Consider the following 25,966-nt stretch of genomic DNA (forward strand, 5'->3'; position numbering starts at 1 on the left):
TCATCTCAGGGTTCAGAGTTTAATAAACCTCAGTTTGTCTAGTAAGGCACGTTTCTCATGGGAATACTGGTGTCCATGTGCCAGGCACCCAAAGCACAGCTATGTAAGTAAAGCAGACTCAAAAGCCCTGGTATTTTTCTAAATGCTCCATAGGTCAAATGATAACTTCATACGGGCCAAAGCTGTTCGTGCCATGGACTTGTCACTCCAGGTCGACAGGATGGCAAAGTCCCTTAACTACATTAAAACACTATAAATATAACATGTTGCTTTGGGATTTCTTGATTCTAAATGCTCTCAAGTTTGGGAAATCTTGTGAAGCGATGGTTAAGTAACAAACAAATCATGAAGGAAATCGTCTCAATTATAAGAAAAAATGATAAATAGCAACGTCTTTTCACTTTAAGGTTTTTTGGGTTTTTTTAAAGTAGTAGTGGTAGCGTTGATCTGGAAAGGATATTCTATCCTGAAGCATAAAATGGGAGGTAACTATGATGGTACTGACAATTTTCTCACTCTAGCTCACATTCGTTTATTCGTTTCTTTTAATCACAGGTACTTGCCATCAACCCAAAGTTAAATATTGTGATACTACTGATACTGAACTCAATACATTAATGAACCACAAAATACATAAGACTATCAAAGTCCATGGCAGAAGAACTCATGAGTTGATTTTTGAGACAAGAGAAAAAGGTTGGATTGGACCGTACCTCAACTTCTTTTGGGACATGAACCAGTTCTTTAACCTTTCTGGATTTTACTATTCTCCTTAGCAAAATGTAGGCAATGCCTTGTCAACCGCAAAGCAGTGTCATCATAACTTGTTGGATCTTTGTTGAAGACCCAACTAAATACAAAGTTTAAAGTATTACTTATTCTGTATTACACTTTTCACTCACTACAATTCAGCTTTAAAATATAACGGAATATATAACAAGGTTACTTTTGTAGGCATTCTATAAAGACTTCAAAATCAAAGACTATAATGAAGTATATAATTAACTTTTACCACATCCATACGATAGAAGAATTGGCCTCATCCAGTGGCCTTTATTGGAACGTTGATTAAAGTCAAGCTCAGAATGGCTGTTGTTGGCTACAGTTTAGTACCTGGTAATTATATCAAGTGTCCCTGGTTCTCAACATGAGGATACCTTTAAAGAATTTCTTTTCAATTCCCAGAAGAGCCATTGTAGGTTTCTCACTTTCTCTGAAGTTTAACATATGTACAATTTCAGACCAAACACATTTCTTTTAAAAACCCACATATCAAAATTGTGCACTGCATCTTAATGCCGTCTGTGCCCCAGTATGTAATTTGTTTGGGGTTTCTCTGTTGCTTTTTTGTTGTTGTTGCCTTACTTTGAATAAGTAAATTAACCAATGAATGCCTGAGGACACGCAGCACATGTTCAGGGTTTGTGACACAGGAGGGCATAAAAGCAAGGATGGTAATATCTGCTAATAGAACTTCCCATCCCATGAGGGGGGTTTCATTTCTTTTGTTTGCACAATTTAAATAGGCAAAGCTACTCCTTTAAATGCCATGAACCTTTTGTCCCTATGAGATTTCCGTTATCAGGCCACAGTCTGTCAGTTTGAAACCATTTCCTTCCCAATTAGCTTGCAGTTGGGTGGTGCGGCCTGCTGTTTTGCGGTTTCTCTACCTTCATTTGACCTTCAGCATCATCTGCAGTGCTCTCTGTTTAACACCAAAATCACAGTGAATGCAGAGAGGCACCTGGTGTGTTTGCTCAAGAATTTTGTGTTTGAAACCTTACAGCTTGGGAGGATTTGGGGGCTGTGGGTTGTCTCTAGTTGAAGGTTTCCTCTGTGACCAGGATACTTTCTCTTCCTGGCACTTCAGGGAATAAAGATCCAGGAAAATCTCCCATCCATTGAAGGCATTAGCAGCAGGGCAAGAGAAAACACCTTTACTGGCAGATTCTATCTCTTCAACCCTTATCTTGTTTTAACCAAGATTTGGGCTATTTCCCCTGAAGCCAATCCTCTCTAGCTATTTCCATCTCCCTTTCTTCCTGTTCCAAAATGATTGCCTGCAGACAGAGTACAATGACCTAAACATCCTTTCTCACATTCTTCTCTCTCTTTACCACCACCACCCAATTATCAAAGACAACTGGACGGCACAGAATAACAACGTAAGTGGGAAAAAAATCAACGAATCCAGTGCAAACACCCAGTCTGTCGGAAGAGATCCCAGAGCAAATGCAAAATAAACACCAGCTCCCCCAGCAGTTCCGTAGCTGGAGGCAGAATCCTCCACTAGAGTGAACTGCAGCGTCTGATAACAGCCAAGGGCATAATTAAGGAAATCTCTAAGTCAAAAGAGAAAAGAGAAACCTGTTTCCCTGAATATATTAGGGTGTCATTAGGGTGCTGGAGGGGATGTAAGAAATATTATAGGATCTCAAAAGTTTTTTAAAAAATTAGAATCTTGATCTTAAAGCTTTAAAGAATTTCTTCATTTCTAGACAAAGCAGAAATTGGTTTGTCTTTTTGAAATTTCAAAAAGATGTAAAACCTTAAATATCATTTGATTCAGCGTTGTTCTAGAAGGGAGGAAACTGAGGCCCCATAACGTCAAGGCACCCAGTCAAGATGAACGAAATGACCCACTCACACAGAGCAGCTGCCCAGCTGAGCACGAAGGCGGCTCCTAACTCCCAGCTCATCTTCTTCCATACTTTCTGGGGTGATCAGAAGAGGCTTGGGAGGTAACAACGACAGAAAAGAGACGTCTAAGCCTTCAAACTGTTTATTCTGCATTTTACTTGGAGTCTGCCTCTTTTGACATTTAAATCATCCACCTTTTGCCGGGTGAGAACTCTGAAAAGAAAGAGAAATGGCAATCTGGCCTAAGAAGTTTGTCTGACAAAGAAGCAAAACCAACAAATGTCACAAGGATTAAAGCTAAGCATCCAGCCTACACAAAGAAGCCTGAGTGAGTTTCTTATACTAGGAGCATTAGCCTGAAATCAGTACTGCCCCGAGCTCTTCCATCTGTCAATCAGCAAACAGGAGGGCGGGTACTCAGAGAGCTAAAGGGATGAGTTTCCAAGTGAAATCTAAGGAATATCAACAGTAATTTGTGCTAGAGGATATCTGTCATTCCATCATAACTATCATCTTTGCTATCAACATCACTTTCTACCTAGACACCCACCAGAATGGCTGAATTTTAAAAGACAGATGACACCAAACACTAGCAAAGATGTGGAGCAACCAGGACTATGGTGCACTATTGATGGGACTAACATGGGGCGACCACTTTGACGGGGTCTTACAGTTTCTTATAAAACTAAACATACACCTACCCTATGGCCCAACAATGCTTCTCCCAGACATTTACCCAAGAGCGACAAAAACATACATTCCCCAAAAAACTTGTACAAGAATATTCATAACAGCTTTATTCATGAAATCCCAAAATCAAGAAAAGTCCATCAGTGGGAAAATGGATAAACTATATCATATTCATATAACGAAATACCATTCAGCAACAAACTACTCATACACACAACAATACGTATGAATCTCAAAAACAGGCCGCTGAGCGGAAGAAGCCTCATAGAAGAGTACACTGGTGGGAAAACTGGAACAGTGGTTGTCTCTGTCGAGGGGAAGGGGAGGCAGGAGTTTACTGGGAAGAGGTGTGAGGGAACTCTCTGAGGTGATGATAATGCTTTCTATCTCGAGGAGAGGTTGGGTTACATAGATATATGTATTTATTAAAACAGTAAATGAGCACATAAATCTTACATCAAAAGAAAAGAGCTATAAACAAATACTGAACTTCAGTAAAACGTGCTTTATGAAGTATTTAGGGGGAATTAGAACAGTGTATTAGTGTACTAATGTCTGCAATTTAGTTTGAAATGCATCAAGAAAAGATACACTCATAGATGATAGAGGTATGGCTAGATAGATAGATAGATGCATGATAAAATAAGTATAGTAAAATACTAATGGCAGAATATAGTAGGTCAGTATATAAGTGTTCACTATAAAATTCTTTCAGCTTTGCTGTATGTATGAAAAGTTTTATAATAAAATGGGGGGGGCAAATCCTTTGAGACTTAGAACTATGCTCAATCTGTTTTAGCAAATCTCTCTCTGTGTCTCTCTGTCTCTGTCTCCATCTCTCTCTTTCTCTCTCTCTCTCTGTCACATATACACACATATACACACTAGCTTGTTCTCTAGGAGTTTTCCAATCCAAGGTATAAAGTGAATGTGAACACATCAGTAAGAAATTTCTCTAAGGGTCCTTTCACCGTGCACGGGAAGAAATAGGGTGGGCCCATGGCAAGTTGGTGCCGTTTGACCAGCCTGGCCTTGGAGGCTGGATCTACTACTTCTAAACTGTCTATCATGTCTGAGCCTTACTCTTTCCATCTGTAAAATGGTTCATCATCAGCTACCTCTGAGAGTTGGTATGAGGATTGAGATGACCATGGTGACCTTGGTCCCCAGGTAGGTCCCTACAAAGCACTCAATATATGAACCTCTCATCAGGTTGGGCACCAACAAGCAGCACTCAATTTAGTTCGATAACAGGTTAGCTTCAATATACTAGATAATTGTTCATTTAGGGAAAACCGTACTTGAGAAGTGCGCACTGTTTTGACATCCTAATTTCCTTCTGAGTTTTTCAAATATAACAATCTGGAGGCAGTATGGGACGCATATGAGAAGGAATATGCACATACTTTGTACATAGCACAGTGCTGTATAAACCAAAGCAGACAAAATACTTCCATCGAGCTAGGGGCGTTCCTTGTTCGTTTTTGTAATTTTTCTAGTTCTACATGCACACACAGGCACATGCACACAATTGCCTGTGCACTGTTGGAAGGATATCTCAAAGGGCATCCATTTACTCTTATTTTCTCTTGAGGACCCCCCACCCCTCACCCCTCCACAGAGTGTAACTACTTCATCAGCATTTCCTTGGCTCGGCCAGGGCCCTGCCATGCACGACAAAAGCCCTCTGTTTCTCACAACTGTGCTTGTGCCAAAAAAAAATCTTTGTGCCATGCCAAGATTAAAATCTTCCCCATGTTTTATGCAAATGCCTGTGTTTCAACATTGTGAATTCTTAGATAAAACCATACCAAGATAGTCCAAACTGTATATACTCATTGTATAAATCATAGTTTTTGAGTGAGTTATTCAAAACATGTTGTCCCTGGAGGGTGGAGACCCATCCTCCTTGCTGCAAAGCCAGAGCACCCCCAAACAAGAAAACACGGGATCCTGGCAATCCTAGACAAAGCCACCAGCACACTCTGATTAACCCCCCTTGCCAGTTGAGAACACTCCCTCGCCAGTTTCACAAATAGTGCACACTGCTTTGGGACCATTGCCTCTGACTGAAGGATACTCATCATGAGTTGAGGAAGTCTGAGAACTGAGGACCAAGGTAACTTGGCAGAAGGCATCCACATAGGGTAACTTGTGAGCCGAATATAAAAGTGCTGTTACATGAGGGTACAGCTGGCCCTCTCTGCAGGAGACCCTATACATTATTTGCCCAATACAAGGCGGGCCTAATTTATCTGCCTGCTGGGGAACTGAACCATAAGCAGGCATTGTGTCTGTTCGCCTTGACACCACCACACCCAGCACACTTCCAGACGCATAGAAGGCCCTCAATAAATGTCGGTTGGACTAAAAGAGAAGGCTGCAGGATGGAGGCAGGACAGTGCAGTGTTTATATGCACAGGCTCTGGAGTCTCCTGGGTTCAAATCTTGGCTCTGCTATGTACTAGCTATGCAAACTTGGATAAGCTATTTAACCTCTGTGTTCCTGTTTTCTCATCTGTAAAATGGTAGTAAAGGGCCTGGCCCTGCGGCCAAGTGGTTAAAGTCCCACACACTCAGTTTCAGCGACCTGAGTTCACGGGTTCAGATCCCGGGCATGGATATGGATATACTCTACTCACTAGCCATGCTGTGGAGGCATCCCACATACAAACTAGAGGAGGATTGGCACAGATGATAGCTCAGGGATAGTTTTCCTCAACCAGAAGAAAAAAAAGCTGGAGGATTGGCAATGGATGTTAGCTCAGGGTGAATCTTACCAAGCAAAAAAAAAAAAAAGGTAATAAAAATAGACCACCAGTCTCAGGGTTTTGTGAGGATTGAATAAGTTAATATGTATAAAAACTCATAGAACAGTGCTTAACTTATGGTAAGTGCTATATAGATGTTATCTATTATTTTTGTCTTATTAGAGCAAGTCAATAGGAGTACAATTTGCACGAGAAATCTCTAGGCTTTCTTGGGAGAAAATAAGAAGGAAACTGTCAGACCAATAAGTGGGCACCTGACCACTACCCCTAAAAAAATTAGGCACATTGGAGGGAAGACAAGAAAGACAATCCTATAGTCCCCTGCGATTCTGGTATAATTATTCACAGCACTTCTATTCACTCTCAAAATGGTTGCGGTTTGGACCACAGAGTATGTGATCACGAGACACGTGATCCACCTCCAGACGCTGGTTCGGAGTGATGAAGAATGCAGCTGGTGCCTCACCAAATGTGCCCTTCAAGGACCCGCCAGCTCTGATTCTGGGGGACCCATTCAAAATTTTTTGGTGGAAATCACTATAAAATGAAAGAGCAAAACCCTTTGATCACCAAAGAGTTGTAATTATTGGAGAGAAGATGGATGCTCTCCCACTCTGAGAACCCTAGAGCTAGGACGGTGATGCGTGGAAGGGGACAAGTCAAAAGAGGGGCAACGCTGTGAGAAACGGAAGTGCAGGGAGAGCAGAGCAGCAGGGGGAAGCTGGAGGAAGCTCAGGGTCGGCCCCAGCTGTGATGACAGGCAATGGCAGTAGCCAACCCATCATGGGTACCCAGGAAGATTGTCGAGTGCCCCAACTCTATCCTCCAGAAGGGGCGAGGCCTTGGGAATTTGGAGACTTGGAGACCCAGGAACCACACTGGGACTAGCTCCTGCGTCTAGCATGTATCAGGTACGTAACAAATTCTCTTTCTGAAATTCAACTGTGATCACCCTATCCTAGGCCCAAAACTTACTCGTCTGTCCACAAAACACCTGCTGACTCCTAGAGATAAGTTGCAAGTGTGTAAGCCGGGGAGCAAGACACCTGTCCAGAACACTCTCTCCTTGCTTGTTCCTCACGTATCTGAGGTGCTGAGCTATTGCCCCAGCTTTAAGCTCATGGATCTACAGGGTAGATTTTTTTTATTGAGGTATAACTGACATATAACACTATATTAGCTTCCGGTGTACAACATAATGATTCGATATTTGTATATATTGTGAAATGATCACCACAATAAGTCTAGTTAACAACCATCACCATACATAGTTACAAAATTGTTTTTTCTTTTTTTCCTTGTGATGAGCATTTTTTTCTTTTCTTCAGGAAGATTGGCCCTGAGCTAACACCTGCTTCCAATCCTCCTCTCTTTTTTTTGCTTGAAGAATATTGTGCCTGAGTTAACAATGTGATGAGGACTTTTATGACCTACTGTCTTTATAGGCTAGATTTTGATGCCCACCTCTGAGCCTTCCCACTTGGTGTTTATCACGTAATCCTTGGATATCAGGCCTTGGAATTTTCTAGACTGCAAACAGGCTAGCCCTTTGGCCCCCGAGTTTCCCCACTGCCCAGGAGAAACTCCTTGCTCAAGGCTGATTCTCTCAGAAGCAGCAACTAGCCCAGCGGTGGCCACAGAGCAGGCACTCAGTAAACTTTGGTGAATGAAGGAAGGTGTTTGGGGACAATGCTTGTCCCTATTCTCAAGCAGAGGGAACTGCAGCAGCATTAACACGCTTCACCTCTCTGTACGTTCTCTCGCTGCTCACCAGGAAAGCAAGACGAACGCATCAACTTGGGGAATGGAGGGGAAAGCATCTGGTGATGCTGACTCAGCTCCTCGCTCTCTGCCATCTAGTGAAAGGGTCTACCTGAGAAGGGAGGCCTGCTGTTTCCAGAGACGCCTGTGCTGGGAGGGTAAGTCCACCAAATCCTGGCCTTCAGGATTTTCAGCCCACTTGCCCACAGAACAAAGCCATGCTCTCCAAGCTCAGCTGGATCTGTGTCACAACACTTCTTCTACAATTCTTTGTTTTTAAGTCATGACTTTATCCATCCAGTATTCGTTATGCTCATTCCGAAGCCACTGGGAGGACCAAGATCAAAACTTGAGCCTCTTCACTTTCATTTCTTAATGAAATCTCTGGACTAAGCACACGATTTCCGTGTTTATATTGCTCAGAGGAGGATGGAGCGCTTCGTGTAGACACCCACGGGAAGAAGGAAGACACGAGGTAGGTGGCGCCGCTGTGAACCAGTCAATAAGGAAGAAGGTGATGTGATCCAACGGTGACAGAAAGTAAACGACCTGGAACTCACGGAGCTGCTCCTGTCCTGGGACACTTGCCTTGACAAGCTGTTGGTTTAGAGAGGAAGGGCCGATCTTTCTAGGGCTACCACGTCCCTGAACCGGATTTGCCTCCTCCGAGGACCACTGCCCCTGCGAGGGTTCCAGAACACAACAGCTCTTCCCTAGAGAAGCAGAGCTCAAACTCTGGTCTTAGGATCCCTTTACATTCTTAACAATCATTGAGAATCCCTAAGATCTTTTGTTTATGTGGGTTATAACTATCCATATTGCCCATATTAGAAATTTAAAAATTTTAAATTATTTATGTAGTAGTTTATTTTAAAAGAATAACAAACCAATTACATGTTAACATAAATAATGCTTAGATAACATAAATAGCATTTTTTATTTTATAAAAAAACTATATTTTCCAAAACAAAAATTAGTGAGAAGAATAATGCTGTCTTACAATTTTGTAAATCTCTTTATTGTCTGTCTTAGTAAAAAATAACGAGATTCTTATATCAGCCTCTGCCTTCAATTTGTTGCAATATGTTGCTTTAATTGATGGATCTGAAGAAAATCCAGCCTCACATAGATAGGAAAACAGAGGGCCTCATAGAGCCCCAAGGGGTCTTGGGGACCTCCAAGAGCCCCCAAACAACGCTTGAGAACCAGGACACTAGCAGACTCTTGAAGTCATAAAGGAGGGGGACAGGCGGGGTTCTCGTTCCCACCATCTCTCCTCTGTCCTGTCCTCTTTGATTCCCACCTCTTTCTGCTTTGCAGTCTTCCTTTTGAATGTAGATAATGAGGAAAAGCCTCACCTGAGAGTGTCTTCCACTTGGGAGGACTCCCCCACCCACCCACTGCCGATTGCCAAGCAGAGCATGCAGAAAACCAAACTAGCAATTTGCCTGGAATAGTCTCTGCTTTGAACATCCCCTGGGAACCCAGGGCAACAGCAGGCAGCTCATTGCATAGATAGCCATCTAAACATTGGTTCTCTCTTTTTTCATCAAAAATGTCATATCTTCTCCTCATCTGCTTTTCCTTTCTTAGTATCACCCAACAGTCTCCCCAGGTATGCCTATGGGACACTGGGGGTTTTATAACATTTAAGAGCCTCTGGGTGAGATTCATTTGAAGAGATAAAGAAAGATCCCAGAAGGAGATACAGACACCATCCTGAGAGATTTTAAGCAGAAGTAAAGTCAAGGATCCAAGAGGAGAGATAAAGGAAAGAGGGACTGCGTGCTTGTGTGTGTGTGTGTGTGTAAATTTTTCATATGTTCCATCATAATTTTGAAGGAATTATTTTGAAAACAATAATTTGATAAAAGGAAATATTTGGGACCCAGAGCGGGAATAAAAATTTCACTTAAGAATTATAATATCCATACCAGGGACCACTCCATCTTCTAAGTAAGCATCATGTATCTACTTCCCAAGCAACCCATGTCAAAAGTTAGCCAATGGACAACGAAGGCATGTGGATTTCTCACCATCATCTAACACTACAGTTGATGTCTATGTCTGCTGGAGTTTATCACTGATTTCCGTAGACCTGAGTATCCTTGGCTTTCCTTTCTTACAGAATATTTAGCTGAATGACTAAGTGCTATTTTTTCAATATCTCAAGCAAGGCAATTAGCCTCTGCTGCAAATTCTCTGCATAATATGATTGCCGAGCTATCAGAAGTACACACGCAGCAGCTCAGAGCGGTGGTTTTAATGTTCACATGCGCCTCAGCCACTCACCATAAACAAACTCGGAAGCCTGTGTGCTCACAAGCACCTGCATCCACGCGTCCTTTCTCTCTGCAGAGAAGAGGCAGAGGCAGCCTTCCTCCTCCCGCACCCATTTATCCCAGTCCTGCTAGTATGCCTCTCATTTGTTTTCCTTTCTTTAGAGCCCTGGAGCTTTAATCTTATAAAGAATTGCTTAGGGACAGCCTCTCCAGTCTCTGCTCTGGAAAGAAGCTTTTAAACTCTCAGGAAATTGTGAAGAGGCTAGGCAGAGGGGGTGGGGCTAATTCTCAGTCACCTTTCACCCTTCACCACTGCCAAGCTCAAAGGAGCACTTTTTATCACCTCTCCCCACCCCACCTTAAGAGAATGTTATCAACCCCAAAAAGGGTCTCCCTTTCTCTTTCTTCCTCTCTCTCTCCCTCTCATCCCCTCCCTCTTCTCTTGCTGCAAGTCATCAGAGTTAAATCCTTCTCATCCTGGTTTGTGGATGAGAGATGTGCATTACACATACTGGGGTGTGGGCAGAAATGTGCAAGCATTCCAATTCCTTTTTCTGTTTCCATCCCGCTCAGATGCCGGCTGCCCCAGAGTCCCTGTGCCCCTGGGAAGTCCTTGGTAACCAACCCCATGCCCTCCAGGAAAGGACAACAGCCACCCTGCAGCCCTGCGCCACCCCCCACCATACCTCATTAGAGGGGCATTCAAAGAAGCACATTAGCTGACAGGGCTCTGTGAAGATTTTTTCCATTCCCATAGGAGCATCTTCCCAAAGGGAGATTCAGATCACCGCCTTGGTTTGTTCATCGCTGCAACTTTAGTTTGCAGCTCCCCCTTTGCAGGAAATCAATCAACAAATATTTAATCAGCACCTACTATGGATCTATCACTTGGAGAGGCTCCAAGTGAGAAACAAGGGAGACTCAAGCACAATCTTTGCCCTCAAGGAGAACATGACCTATTTAGGAAGAAAAAGCTAACACAAAACAATTAAATGCTACACTGTGAGGATCTAAATAAGGGAGAGAGTAGGAGGAAACTATATCCTAGAAAAGAGAGAATTTGTCTTAGCACTTGAAAGATGTGTAGGATTTAAACCAGAGAGGAGCGAGGTCACCAAAAGCAAGAGGAGATTGTATAATTAGGGGCACTGAGGACACTGCAACAATTAGAAAGCAGATAACACCCCGGGAAGTCTTGGCAAATAGGATGATTAGAGACCAGAGTGTGGAAAGTCAGAGACTTCGGTAAATTTGAACACAATCTTGATGTTTTCTGTAGTTCATAATTTTAGATTTTCCCTTAGATTCTTTCCTTGAAAAACAGGGCATATTTTCACCAGGTTCTGGTGGCTGAGATGTCTGGAATTATGTGATGTATACTTTATCTGAAATTCAATTTATAGCTATGAATGTTGCCCTTTTCTCAAAAAAAAATTTTAAGTATTATTAAAACAAACAGCAAACAATAAAAATGTTCATTTTAATGATTCTTTAGGGCAATTGTTTTCAGCCTGGCTCCTCTGAGCCCTAGGATTCCACAGGGAGGCCTCCGGGGCAGCCTTGGGGCATGCAATAGAGATGCCAATGTCTGCCTGGATGCCTGAGAGCAACTAGACTTTTATCTACTTGTTATTGGGTTTCCATTTAGGATTTTCAAACATACACATAAACAAATCCCTGATGCAAAGAAATCCTTGGTGACCAGTCCTTTGTGTGTCATCAAAAGCCCTTATCAATTTACTGGAGTTGAATCCTGCACACACACGCATACACACACACACACACATCGCTGTGATGATAATATTATTGATGGATTCATTCTTTTGTTTCTCCAGAACTTGTTGGGGCCCTGCTAAGCACCCAGCACTTTCTAGTCAACATCATATAAGGGGTGAAGTCAGATTGGCGGACTTTGGCCTTGAACACCAGGATAAAAAATGGATGTGAGGAGGCTGATTAATGACAATGATGATGATGACAACGATGACGATAACACCAAAGCTGATCACCTACTATGTGCCAACCACTGGATACCACATACATTATCTAAGAATTTTTGCCACAATCTTATGAAATATTATTAAACTGAGACTGACTGAGGTTTAAGACATTTGCCTATAGTCGTATGGCTAGAAAGAGGTGAAAACCAACGTCATAGGTCATGCTCTTAGTCACAAGGATTAATTCACGTGGTTTTATAACAAAGACACACTGCTAGAAACATCCCTTAGTTCTTTAAATATTATTTTAAGCATATGGACATTTTCTGAATATTTTTCCTACAAACTCGCTCAGACTTACAGGTTAAATAACCCATCCTCCGGGCCCCTAACCAGGGAAGGACCCTCCCACTATATATTTCTCCTCGCCCTGCCAGCCCATCTCACCCTCATGCTCTAAGGCCACACCCAGCCAAGCCCAAGAGGACGACAAATGAAAACAAGAAAATGGGGACAAGACTTGAGGACCCTTTTAGAGAAAATAGGAACTTCCAGACTCAAACACCATATATTTTTGAAAACATGTGACTATTAACTTCATCTCATAGCTAGTGACACACACCCTGTAACAACGTTAGTCCAGAACCCAAGCTCAGAAATCACATTATTTGCTAAAAAGATTTGGGTACTATTGTTGCACTGCAATAAAAAAATAAAAAAAAAAAGTAGAAGCACTTCTAAATTGCTCCTGGAACGGGGGGTTTCTCACAAAATTGCCCAGTTGCACCATAAGTTACCATTACTCTTGCGGTCAGTATGAACAAAATCAGGCATACTTTGCAGAAGTCCGCAAAATTAATGGGGTCCTAAGCGCCTCCTTATTTGTTGGCATCAGCAATGCATTATCAACAGAGGCAGGAGGAGGAAAGGGAGAACATAGGACGCCACAAAGATGATCCGTTGCTGGAGTTATTTCAGTACACATCGATTCCACCAGAGAGCTTTTAGAACATTTTCCATTATCCTACGAATCAGGTTGTTTTACATCAAACAAAACAAAACAAAAAGTACATTATTAGCATAAAACAATATTAACATTAATAGAAAGAGAAGCAGGATGTTTGGGGGGGTGGGAGAAAATAGCTCACATAAGTGGCCTACTCATTTCAGTCAACTTCACTGTAGGTGATAAACTGTGAAATTGCCATAATAATATAAGCACAGAAAACAAACAGCAATTTCATTTGATAGGGAAATTGCATCCTGTTACTGGATATAAAATTCTACAGCACGTTCAATGGTATTTTCAAAGCATTGAAAATGGAGACATATGTTTTCATTTTTAAATGCAACTATAACGTAAATAATAAATCCACCACAATTTGGCTGGTCCAGAGACTGCTGGCATCATTAACTCAGGAACCCAGAAATCCAAACGCTCTACTTATCTTGCTAGGCCCTCAGCCAGAAGTCCCTCGTAACTGTGGATGTTAAAACATGCCCTCTGCTTCATCTACATTTCTGTCTTGCTCAAGGGTCTTCTGGGGTTCCCCATCGCTACTTGTATCACAGTTTAACCACTCATTGCTCTTTGATGCCCTTCTTTCTCCTCTGCCTGTATTCTTTTTTATTTCTTCCTACTTCTCTGCTCACTCCTTCAACAACAAATCAAGCCTATCTTCCCTCAGCTTCCAAATATTGTCCATTTTGGTAAATTGATTGAAAAATGTCCGCACTTTTCCCTTCCCTGTATCCATGCCCTTTGAAATGTGACTTTGCAGCCCTTCTCATCAAGACGGCTAGGCTTATCATTTGCTTGGGCCAATAGCACACAGTGGAAGTAACAGAGACTAGAACCAAACTAATCCTCAGGGGGCCTCATGTGTTTCCACCTTCTCTTAAAACTCTGCCATGGCTGTGGGAATAAGCTCATGATAGCCTTCTAGAGGATGAGAGACCGTGTGGAGGAGAGTCAAGAGCTCCAACCGACAGCTGCCAACCCCCAGGAGACCAACCTCGTCAGCCCAGGGATTGCAACAGACACAGAAAGAAGACCAAACCAAGACTGAACCCAGCCTAAATTGCCAGACCCCAGAATCAGATGCTAAATAGATGGTTGTCGTTTTAAGCCACTAAGTTTTTAAGGTGGTTTGTTACACAGCAACAGCAAACTATATTGTCTTGTCCTCCTCTTACTTCTCTGCATTACTCACTCCTGACAGAACACTTAACTCTTCCAGGAATTCTAGTACGCCTTGGAAAAAACACTCACCAACCAACCAAATCAGATCCACCACTAATTCCCGAATATGAATGTGTGGGTAGATGGAGTCACCAAGCTAAAGGGATAAGGATGCGATTCTCAGTTTCTACCACCACCAACCTCCATGTTTTTTTTCACTTTTCCTTTTCTGCCTCAATATTCCTTAACGTAAGAATGAAACCTTTATTTACCTACTATGGAGAAATTACTAAAACAAACTATTTCAAAATTCTTCATAGATTACATGACACTCATTAAGCTTCCCAATTTTAAAGCTGAAAAAGACTTGCTCTCTTTCAAATTCACCCAGCAATGTAAAGTACCTCTGTGAGGCAAACAGAATTGAATCCATTGATTCCCATGTAATTTATTAATTACAACCCTGACAAATACCTACAGAATCTGAATCAGAGCTATTGTGAGACAGGGGCTCTTAGGCAGTGTTTAAACCATAAGAAACAACATTTATCCCAACTACAACATGCATAACACCTTGCGTCTCATTCCACTCCTAAAATGCCCCCAAATTTTATTTTCAAACAGGCGTTTTAATTGGTTTGTGATTCTAAATTAAATTTGTGTATTACGGCCACACATTTACCATTGACAAATCCCATTGGTCTAGCACAGCACTGGGAACATTGGAACAATTGAATCATTTTGGTTTGCATTGAATTTAATTTGAACATTGCTGTAATTATTTGTATAATGTATCCAGAAAGACTATATCAACATCTCATGGACTTTGCATACACTAACTGTACTCATTTTTAGCTTCATGGATAGGCAAACAGAGATTGAGAAAATAATTTAGACTCTTAGAAAACATATTCTTAGAAGTGCCATAGGAAGAAACAGTCAGGATTAGGCCTGGCACTAACTAAAACTCAATAACAATGAGTTAAACATGTTAGAGATTTCCTTCTTTCTCAAGTAAAAATTCAGATTGTAAGAAAGCCAGGTCTGTAAGATGGCTTGCTCCCTGAGGTCCTTAGGGACCCAGGCTCCTTTCAGTTCATAGTTCTGCCATTTCCAAGATAAAGCCCTGGCCTCATGGCACAAGATGGTAGTTAGAGTTCCAGCTATCATATCGCCATTTCAGGCAGCAGGATGAAGCAGAAAGAAAGAAAGAAAAAACGGTAAAGGATACACGCCAGCTATTTTTTGAGAAAATTACCTGGAGGAGCTGCTTAAGTCCCATTGGTCAGAGTTTAGTCACATGGTCACACTGAGTCACAAAGGCATCTGACAAAGTCTCTTTTAAAAATTAGTCATGTGTCCAGCTATAATTAGGAATTTAAGAGGGAAGAACAAATATCAGATTAGGTAACTAGCAACCAATCCAGAATGTGCTCTATGTTGGGGAGATTGTCTTTATATTTTCTCAGAGTATAAAATTGTCCATAACTTGCCAATTTCCCATTTTGCCCTTATTTTGCACAGCAGCCTCCTAATGGACAAGCTCTATCTCTAACATCCCATGGCATAGACTGGTAGCAAGAGACACTTCCCCAGTCAGGACTCTCTTTGCTGAAAATTGAAAAACACTCCACCAAAACTGGCTCAATCCATAAGGGCGTTTAAGGGCTCACTTAAATGAAAAGTCCAGAATGGGACTCTCTTCAAGAATGATTTGATTTGGGCTCCACTGATGCCATCAAGACCCACTTTTGTCCATCTCTCAGCTGGGCTCTGCATTCCTTTACTCATTGACCTTATTTTTTGTCTACATGTGGTGGCAAAGGGGCAATAGTGGCACCAGTGCACATGTTTCCAGTTTCCAGTCCCTTGGGAAACAACAACAGTCTCATTGTGCGTGACTTTGATTGGGTCACATAAGCAATCGCTGTAACCAAGGAGAAAGTAGCACGTTGAGCGCCTTAAGCCAATCAGCAATTACCGCTGGTGTTAGGGATGTCTGATGCCTTTTAACCCCTGTGGCCTGAGAGTAGGTGGTTTTCAAAAGGAATTTAAGATATCATTTTACCTTAAAAACAGTAAATGGATACTGAGCAAACAAGAAATCCTTGCTATGGAGACATATTTCACACACAATGTGGGATTCAGAGGTATTTTCCATGACTCAGGATATAACCACTTCCCAAGACATTCCCAGGACCATAAGGCTAAGAATGAAACCAACTTCACAGGCTTGACATGATAATTAAATGATATAACATACTTGAAAATATATAATATAACATCTTGAAGCAGGAATAGAACCTAAGATACCATTCCGTGATAGAGACTATTACCTGCTCTGCCAGATTAGGCCACTAGAAAATTGTCCTCCTCATCATTAGCGTTCCCAGTATTCCGTGGTGCCCAATTAGGGAACTAATGAGACCCTAAGCCAGGCCTTTTATGCAGTATTCTGTTCTCCTTTCGTCATCTGAAGTCTGTTCACCTGCTGAGCCTTTTCTGTATCCCACTCTGTTCCATCTCTTTTATGAAAACTTCTACACTAATACTAGGGAATTATTAGCTCCTCTGTCTTCAGTGGCCCGAAGTTCTCATTTCATGTCCACAGTCTTCATCACATGAATTTCTAGGTAAATTTGCTATCTTCCAGCACAGAGTCTCTGTAAAAATGTAGCAGTCCTCTGGAATGGCTTCCCTCTATAACTCCTACTTGTACTTTCTCTCTCTGTCTCCTCCTCCAAGGAACTCTGGGAGAGGTTTACGCGCCCCAGGTTTGGGCAGGCAGCGAGCAGCTGTCAGGTTCAGGTCAATCTAACTGTGCACACCAGGAACGTCCCAAAATTTCCTTATATGTACTATCTGTGGATTCAGCAGCTATTTGTAAATGGTGAATAATAATAAGTGTCATCTATTGAGCATCTACCATATCCCAAACTTTCCTTGCATATCATTATTTTTCCTCAAACCCAGCACATTAGCAATTTATTATTCCTATATCAGACAAGGAAACTGAGCTCAGAGACATTCAAGTTTTTACCAAACATCTCACGAGGGTGAACCATGAAACTGATTTCAAACCAGGGTTGTCTGATTCCAAAGTCTGTTTTTTCCACTCTGATATGCTGCTATGCAAAAGCTGTTGCTTGACGCTGGCCCGGTTGCACAATGGTTAAGTTCATGTGCTCTCCTTCAGTGGGCCTGGGTTTGGGGGTTTGGATCTTGGGCGCAGACCTACATCAAGCCATGCTGTGGTGGCATCCCATATACAAAAAAGTAGAGGAGGATTGGCACAGATGTTAGCTCAGCAACAATCTTCCTGACTAAAAAAAAAAGTGCTATTTCTTAACCATACTGATTTGGCTGGAAAGCAATTTACTTTTACATTTGATAATTATTTCAAATAGAATTGTAGTTATGTGTGATGATTTTGCACCAGTGTACTGTCTCACTACAAATCAGGATTTAGCATGGAGGCAATGAGTGTGCTCCAAAGATACCCTCCCTTGGCCAAAAAGAGTAGGGCAGGGTTTGGAAGGCATTTTTGGCTGGGAGCCTATTTTAGTTCGGGCTGAGCTCCAGGACACCATGAATAGAAGGAGATGCAAAGTCCATGCAGTATAGAGTAGATAGGACTATACATTAGACCTTGCAAAGTAGTTTCAAATATTAGTTCAAGCACATCCGCATCACATGCAGGTTTTACAGTGCAGGTTCCTGGGCTCCACTCTTGGGTGACTCTGCTGCAGGTGGCCCATTGACCACACTTGGAGAATGACTGTCCAAGATCTCAAAGCCCAATTTAGGATGCAGAAAGAATCAGGAGTGGTTGAGTGGAAATGGATTCTCCTCTTGAGCATGCCTGAGATTTGAAACATTTACTGGAGAAGATCATTCTGTACAAAAATCTTCTGACCTATAATGTTTCTAGAAAGTGTTTTGAGAAAGAAAAACATATTTACATATATATTCTTAGAAATGATTGAGTTCAATCTTTTCCATTGAATTCAGTTTACTATTTTGTAAATTAATTTATTACTGTGGGAAAGTCAAAGCTTCAAAGAAGCCTACTGTGGATGATCTCTAAAAGGAAAAACCTTTTGGAAAGCAAATAATTGCCTCTGATTGGTCCACTTTGAATCCTTGATATTTCTTTCCATTGAATGTTGTCATAGCAGGACACACCTGGTATCTGGTTTGTCTAAATACTTAGAAATTCAAATTGTCCAGTTATCAAAGCACCATCCTTATTTCCCGAACATGTATGGCTGGGCCTTCAGGAGCCACTCACAGTGATGTGCAGAGACAAAAAATATCTGTTGTTCCAGAGGGTCTATGTCTAACTTTCTAACAGATAAAGACAATAAAAATGTTTGGGTCCAACACTGCCATATAGTCTGAAATTCCTTGCCTACTGAAATCCTAGCCAAAGGCTTTCTTTAGTTTTGTATTAAATTATCCCATTTGGTTGGTCTCCTTAATCAACTTAACTGATTATTTGCCAGATCACCATTTCACTTTGTGCAGACCCCATATCAGAGCTCATGGGAAGAATTTCTTGGGCCCTAACTCCTTTCTTTCTTTTTTCTGAACGCTCAGACCGTCTCCCTTCTCACCTTTAGACAAGGCTCCAGCCTGCAACCTCAGGTTCACAGTGCTTTGTGGCTCTGTCATTTGGTTTGTCTACAAAAACCAGTCATTTCAGATTTTTATTTCCCATTTGGGGGCGAGATGATTTGGGGGAGAGTTGGTGAGGCGACTGAACAAAACCAGTTGAACAGTTAATGCTTTAACCTTGCGTATAATTTATACAATAAACAAAGTCACATGCTCCCCTAATAATTTAGATGTAAGCAAATGTTGATTTATTCAGGAAGGCTACTGCCAGAAGCCAAGCCTGCAGCACTAAAATTTGAATTAAACTAGGACAGAAGCAGGCTAGTCTATAATAACATTTGTATAATTTTATTTTTGCCCTTGGCTCAGTTCATTTCCTTGTACAGTAGATGCATGAAATTGGTTCTCCAGCCACCTTTAGCTGATGTTCATTGATATCTGGGCAGGCAGGGGAGCAGGAGAATGCACCTTTCTAAGCTTTGTGTTTTCAATCACAAGGCCTTGAATTCCTAGGTCATTTCTGACAACGATTATCTTTCTCTGAATTGTGTTTTTGGCACATATCTCAGAATAGCTTCATTTAACCTCGGGATGCGGTTTTCCCCTCATACTGTGAGGGGGCTCTTAGAACCAAGACTGTTAAATAGATGCAAATGTTGTGCTGTTTTCATTCCTTTATTCAAGCCCGGGGGCGTGAAATCTGAGTTCTCTTACTCTGCTTTCAGCGGTGAAATAAGGGCCTTAGGACATTGTTTAAATGATGATCAAAAATAAACATTAACTTGAAACAGTGAGGGACCAACCCCCCCTTTTGCTGTTAACCTTTGACTTAAATAAAAATTAGGAGCTACATCTTACAACTTACCACTTTTGTTAGGGGACCGAGGCTCCTTTTGAGGGATCGGGTTTAAGCCAGTAAATAATTTGCAAGAGCTTCTGAAAAGTAGGCGAAGTTTTCCATCCAAACAGAGCGAAACTTGGTTTTTCACAGTATTTCCCTGCTATCCGACACCCACCAGCACGCAGGGGACACAAAGGAAAACATTCTCAAAACCCACAATCACTCGAAATGTCTTACAATTTTTATTCAATCTCCTCCATAGTTTCATTTCAGGCAAAGTAACAGCTCTTTGGGGGTCAAAAGTTCTGAAATAAAAAGAATTTGTTCCCTTAGGTCAGGAAATCAAATATGGTAAAAAAAAATTTTCCCTAGCCTTTTGTTTAGAGGGAGTTAAGAAGGAGAAAAAAATCCTGAAAATTGGAAATGAAAGAATTGGTATTTGCACTTCATGTGAAATACGCATTTCTCTCTCACTTCTTCCAGCTGAGAAGGTAAATAGCAGCCCAAGTGTTTTGGAGGCAAATATTGTTCTGTCCTATTCTTGGTAACAAAATCTGCTCCCAGGCCTTCTCCATCCCTGTCTGATTGTGCCCTGGGGCTGCTGCAGGCAGCCAAAGGAGCCTTTCAGAAAATCCAGGCCATGTTTTGACTTCATTACAAATTCCAAATAGAACAAGTTTTCGCCTGGCTTAGGCTCGGTTATGAAAGTTTCCCACAGCTCTCGAAAATATACAGAATAATAAATGGCGGGGCAGAGAAACAGGAGGCAACAGTAATTCCATCAAAGGCTTCTAGTCACATCATAAACCACAATGCAGTGCCTCAGGAGCTTATGTCACTAGGACCCAGAGATAAAATGTTTTGCCTTCGGCCCTGAGGTCATGCGTTGGGGCAGAAGCTTCGAGGTTCTGTCCTTTGTTCACAGGCTGGCAGAGAGAAGGGCACTTGATCCCGGACTAGGAAGAGAAAGAATGCCTCTCTCCCCTACCCCAGGGCCCCCTGGCCTTCCCTAGGGACACGCCGTGAGGTTCAGTGAGCATTGTGAAACCTTCTCACCCCCGGGGGTGGCTGTGAAGCTTCAAATGTTTGGGGGCATTTCCAGCATAAAAGCAAAAAATTGATGAGTTTCAGTGGGATAAGCTCTGAGGCGCAAAGGAAAAACCCCTGAGGCGGTGGGCGGCAAGAGGAAACTTTTTATTGTCTTGCTGCGGATTTCTTCTTTCATTTTTCTCTTCTTTTCCTTTTGCTACTTTCTTTATTAAGTCAAGATGTTACACGAATGCACCAGTGAAATATTACATGCAGACTTCTTAAGGAACCCTTTCCTCCCCAGTTTAGGGATGAGACTCCAGTTTGGCCATATTCCTGTTCCCCATCGGTCCTCCTCCTTCCTTCTCCCTCGTTCCAGGTTCTCCCTTCTCTCTTTTTTTTGGGGGGGGGGGGAGGGGCAGGGCGGGGAACATAATACAACAGTTTCATGACAAATTCTAGAAAGCCATTTCCTACCTTATGAGAACTCTAGCTATTGACCCTACTAGCTTCCTCAGCACGCCCTTCTTTTTCCACATATTTTTATTTTAGAAAACACACATGAAATACTTAAAATAACACCAACAATGGGGGATTTACATTAATTTTTTCCAAAATATGCTATTAACATATCCCTAGAAGCAAGTTTCATTGACTCCTTGTTTTTTAAAAGCCAGTGACTATAGCGTGACAGTTCCCAATCCATCATGCTGACATCAGATTGGTGAGCTGTGGCTTTATGACATCAGAGCCATGGATTATGGCTTTTCACATGTGGTTTACAATGCAGTCATTGCCGTTATCCATACATTATACACTATCCTCCTGGAGCCACTGAAGTAATGAGAGAGACATGCTGTGGTTAGTGATTAAAGACTGGACACAAAATTGTCCCAAAACTCATTTTTAAAAAGTCTTTCAACATGATCACAATTTTATTAATGAGCTTTGGCTGGGAAGAACACTATTGTGTCTCTATCTCTGTTTCCCACATTTAGTTAAACTTGTAAACTCATGCTCCACATGGCCTCCACTGGTAACCATATTCAACGGAAGCGTTAGATAGAGTCTAAAAGAAAATATTATAGCCTTTTCCATTTATACACTACCTGGCAGAGCATACACACCTTAAAGATACACAAGGATTTAGTAAATATTTCTAATTCAACCCGACTAGGATTATAATATAAAGAGAAACTATTCTAATGGAAAATTTACCATTTGCAGGGAGCGATGTGCACGCGCACGTGCCTGGGTGCATGTGTCTGTATCAAGGCGATGGAGGAAAAGGAGCCAGGAACAAGGTGAAAAGAAGTTCATTCACCATCTCAAGGAAATAAGAGCTTCAGATTTTTAAAATGAAAATATACCATTGGCATCAGATACTAATCACAAGGTAATTCTTTTTAAAGAATTTCCTGAGTAAGACACACACACCCAAGACACCTTTAGGCTAATATATGCACCTAGAGACTAATTCTGCCCTTGGTTGTATGCGAGTTAGCTGTCCTTGGAGTGAACAAAAGCAGCTTTCCATGTTACTCTACCCTCCTATAAAAAAGAAAAAAAAAGCCACTTCAGAAGATGTATACGGATAAAAACATATCAGATTAAAAAACACTCCTTGAGGGCAATTTGGATGAAAAGTTAAGCTGGGCAACATCAAACTAGGCCCCTTCCTGTAAAATACATCAAATTCAAAGAAGTGCTTTTTTTTAAATTACTAATCTTTCTAATGACTCTCAGATTCCCATCAGCCAAAGTGTTTTTTTGGGCAAGAGCAGTTTTTACCTATGTAAAGACGGCAAGGACTGGTTTAACAGAAAACACCCAAGATATTAATCACGTGGTAAAAAGACTTTTCTATTCTTTGTCCAAGGAGAAAGTCTTTGTTCAAGGAATTTCAAGCTCAGAGAATCCGACCCTGGAGAGGATACTCCCTGTCAATCCAGGGGACTTGTACGGTGGGTCGTGTCCCTGGGATGCCCCGTCAGTGGGCACCCCGAGAGAACCTCCGCTCCAGCACATCCTCTGCAGCCTCGCTGGAATGCGTTGCAACACGAGGTCACCTCCCCCGGACCTCTCCATTGACAAACCTTCAACAGTGTAAGATATCAGATGTGGGGCCAGAGGTTGTGAGGATTTTTTTCAAGTATAAAGATAATTCCTGACCTCACTAGGCTACATTTCAGACTCCATATATGTCCATATCTTACACCAACCTAGGAGGCACCCAGTGTTCTGTAACTCTACTTGAAACTATATTGTAGTCAGCCTTCTGCTTTCATTCATTTATTCATTCAACCATTACTTGTTGAAGACCTACATTGTCCCAGGCATTGCTTCTAGGAGCTGAGGAATCAGCGGTAAAGGGGACAGATGACATCCCACTCTCAAGGAGTTTGTTTTCTACGAGGCAGAGGAATCAACAAACCAGCCAACAAATGAAGACAATACTTTCAGACAATGATTAGTGGAATAACAATAAAGGAACGTGATGATATAGAGTCAGGTAACATGGATGGGAAGGCCTCGTCGGGGAGGTGAAGATGTTGAGCTGAAACCTGAATGCCAAGAAAGAGCCAGTTGTTGCAAATCTAGGAAGACAAACTGCGCCTGTTTCTTAGTTATGACATTTACCCCTATTCTTGTGTAGATTGTACAACCTCACGACTGGCGTCTCAGAAAACTCAAGTGATTTCAGGCGTAGTGAGAACACTTACCTTTTACTTACCAGCAGGACAACCCCAGGCATTATGTCTCAGCTGAGGGCATATTTAATTACCAAATGTTCTGCAAATGTCTTCCAAATTGTATAGATAAAGCCATCTAAACTGCTGACTGCCAAGAGCATGGACTTCATCCTTTATCATAGAAACGCCCATATTCCCTGATGAATTTGCATCTTCCATGATTCAGCATTCATTTTAATTTACAATTACTTCTTACATTCCTCTAAACAACCGGATCCCTCCAAAGTGTGTTTGCTTTATTTCATCAGATAACTAACTTCATTGCTAGATAAGCAATTTTATGTTTGAGAAAAAAAAGCAGCTGTCCACTGTTCAGGCAGCACACTCGCGATGCGGGCCAGATTTACAAATGATTACTTTAGCTTGTGGCTTACAAGAAAAGACTTTATATCACATATTAATTTTTCAAATGTTTTCTTAAGCCCCTTTTAGCCTTTATGGCAAACCTGGAGGCCAGGTAAAAATGAATTCTTGTGATATGGTTTTGTTTAAAGGCATGAAACTTTGCCATAGCCTTTTCCCCATGTCACATCTGGACACTTCCCTTATGGTTGCTTAGGTGTCTGATGGTTTGTCAGAAAGCTGGCCATAACTTAGGCGGAAAACTGGACTCCATTAAAAAAACATTAAAAGCTGAGAGGGAGGCAAGTTGATGTGGCATGGCTCCCAGCAATAAGGAAGCAAGAGTGCATGCTGAAGCTTAGAAATAGAAAGTGATGTCCTCATAAAAACATGGCTCCAGGCTGGTGTGCCACTAGAAATTCTTCTGTCAGTTTAGAATATTTAGCTCTAAGGGATTTCGACTTTCAAATGTATCTTTGGATGCAAAATAGGCTGCACAGGAGGAGATAGCATTGAAGAAGGGAAAGAAGCATTTGCTCCCAATTATGATCGGTTTATGTTAAACTGAAGTTTTTTTTTCTCAGATAGAATATTTGATCAGGAAGTGTGCAAGAGGGTTCGATGAGCTATCGTGCTGACATCAAGCGATCCGCTGGCCTTCATAACTAGAAAATGTTGCTGATAACTGATAGAGCTAAACAATATTAAAAGCTTCAGCACTACTGGTTATCAAGGGAAACTTTCAGCCTAATTGGAAAGCTCAAAGCTTCAGGCATCTGAAGTCTTTGGTTTGGGGCTCTTCTCCAGCATTCCAATGCAGTCTTTCCAATCAATAACGGGATGCTATGCATAGCACCATCGCGAGGCTTAACTCCTCTGAGTTTTGTATTTGACTTGTTAAACTGTAAAAAGAGTTGGAGAAACAAACAGAAAAGAAATATCTTGGTCCCTAGCTGCCAAAATAAAAAACAATCAAATAAACAAATACCAGTGCTCAAAGAAAACAGAAAAGGGCAAAATAGAAAATTTGTACAGATGTATTTTCATGCACAAAACATGAGCATCTCGGGTGACCTTCCTTCGTGTGATCTGTCCTTCAGGGTGCTGGGCAAAGGGGTCATCTCTCCAGGCAGATTGAATTATGGGGTAAGATTGAGTTATGACAGTGTACATTTCCCCCTAAAACCTTCAGACATGAGGCTTTTTTCCACAACAGACTGTGGTATTTTTCAGCCCAACCTAGCTATAAGCAGTGGGTTGTGGACGCCGCAATTAAAGCATCCAGAGGAAGCCCAGGACAGTCAGTTCCTCAGAGCGACTGTCATCTGCACCTGGAGTACTTCACAATTTTCTTAACCAATCTCCTTGCACAAATCGAACAGCAGAATCTTCATACTCTGGCCATTCTGCTGTGTATGGAATTGTGCGCTCTGGAGAACTTCCGCTCAAATCAACAGGGAATGTTGAAACTGGAGCAAGGTCTTCACTGGGTTTTGAATTTCCCTTTTCCCCCAAAGGGTCACCAAACTACCTTCATCAGAGGTTTGAAGGGGAACATAGGAGACATCAGCAGTAGAATGAGAGGTGAGGAGCTGAATAACTTTGAGTGCAGATCAAATCCAGCACCTGCTCCTGCCCTTTGGTGTGAAACATCGGCTTCTGGAAGTGGACGACAAAAGCCTCCTTTGCGCCTGGGATAAGACAGAGACAGACCTCAATTTGAACCTAAAGATACATATTTATTTATAGTTTTCTGATGGAATTAAATCTTTGAATATTCTGAAAGAAAAATACATATTTACTCATATTTTAATATTTCTGAAATCAGAATCTATCTTACAATCGCTGTTGGCCAGGAGTGGTTGGCCGTGGTTGTCATTGCCTGTACACAGGCCTAAAACCTGTGGAATGGCTCAGACGGGAATCCTAGAGATGACAGCGGAGCAAACTTCTGGGAAATAGTACATCACCAATGCTCTTCATGGCACAGAGGATGAGCCTGTGCAGCAAAATTGGACCATTGCTGACTCCAAGTTAGAAAATAATTCATAAGAGTGACACTCTGAATGTGAAGACTTATAAATACCTTCATCAGTTTATTTCATTTATATTTTTCTT

The sequence above is a fragment of the Equus asinus genome, chromosome 7 (genome assembly GCF_041296235.1).
Source record: "Equus asinus isolate D_3611 breed Donkey chromosome 7, EquAss-T2T_v2, whole genome shotgun sequence".
NCBI classification, from domain to species: domain Eukaryota; kingdom Metazoa; phylum Chordata; class Mammalia; order Perissodactyla; family Equidae; genus Equus; species Equus asinus.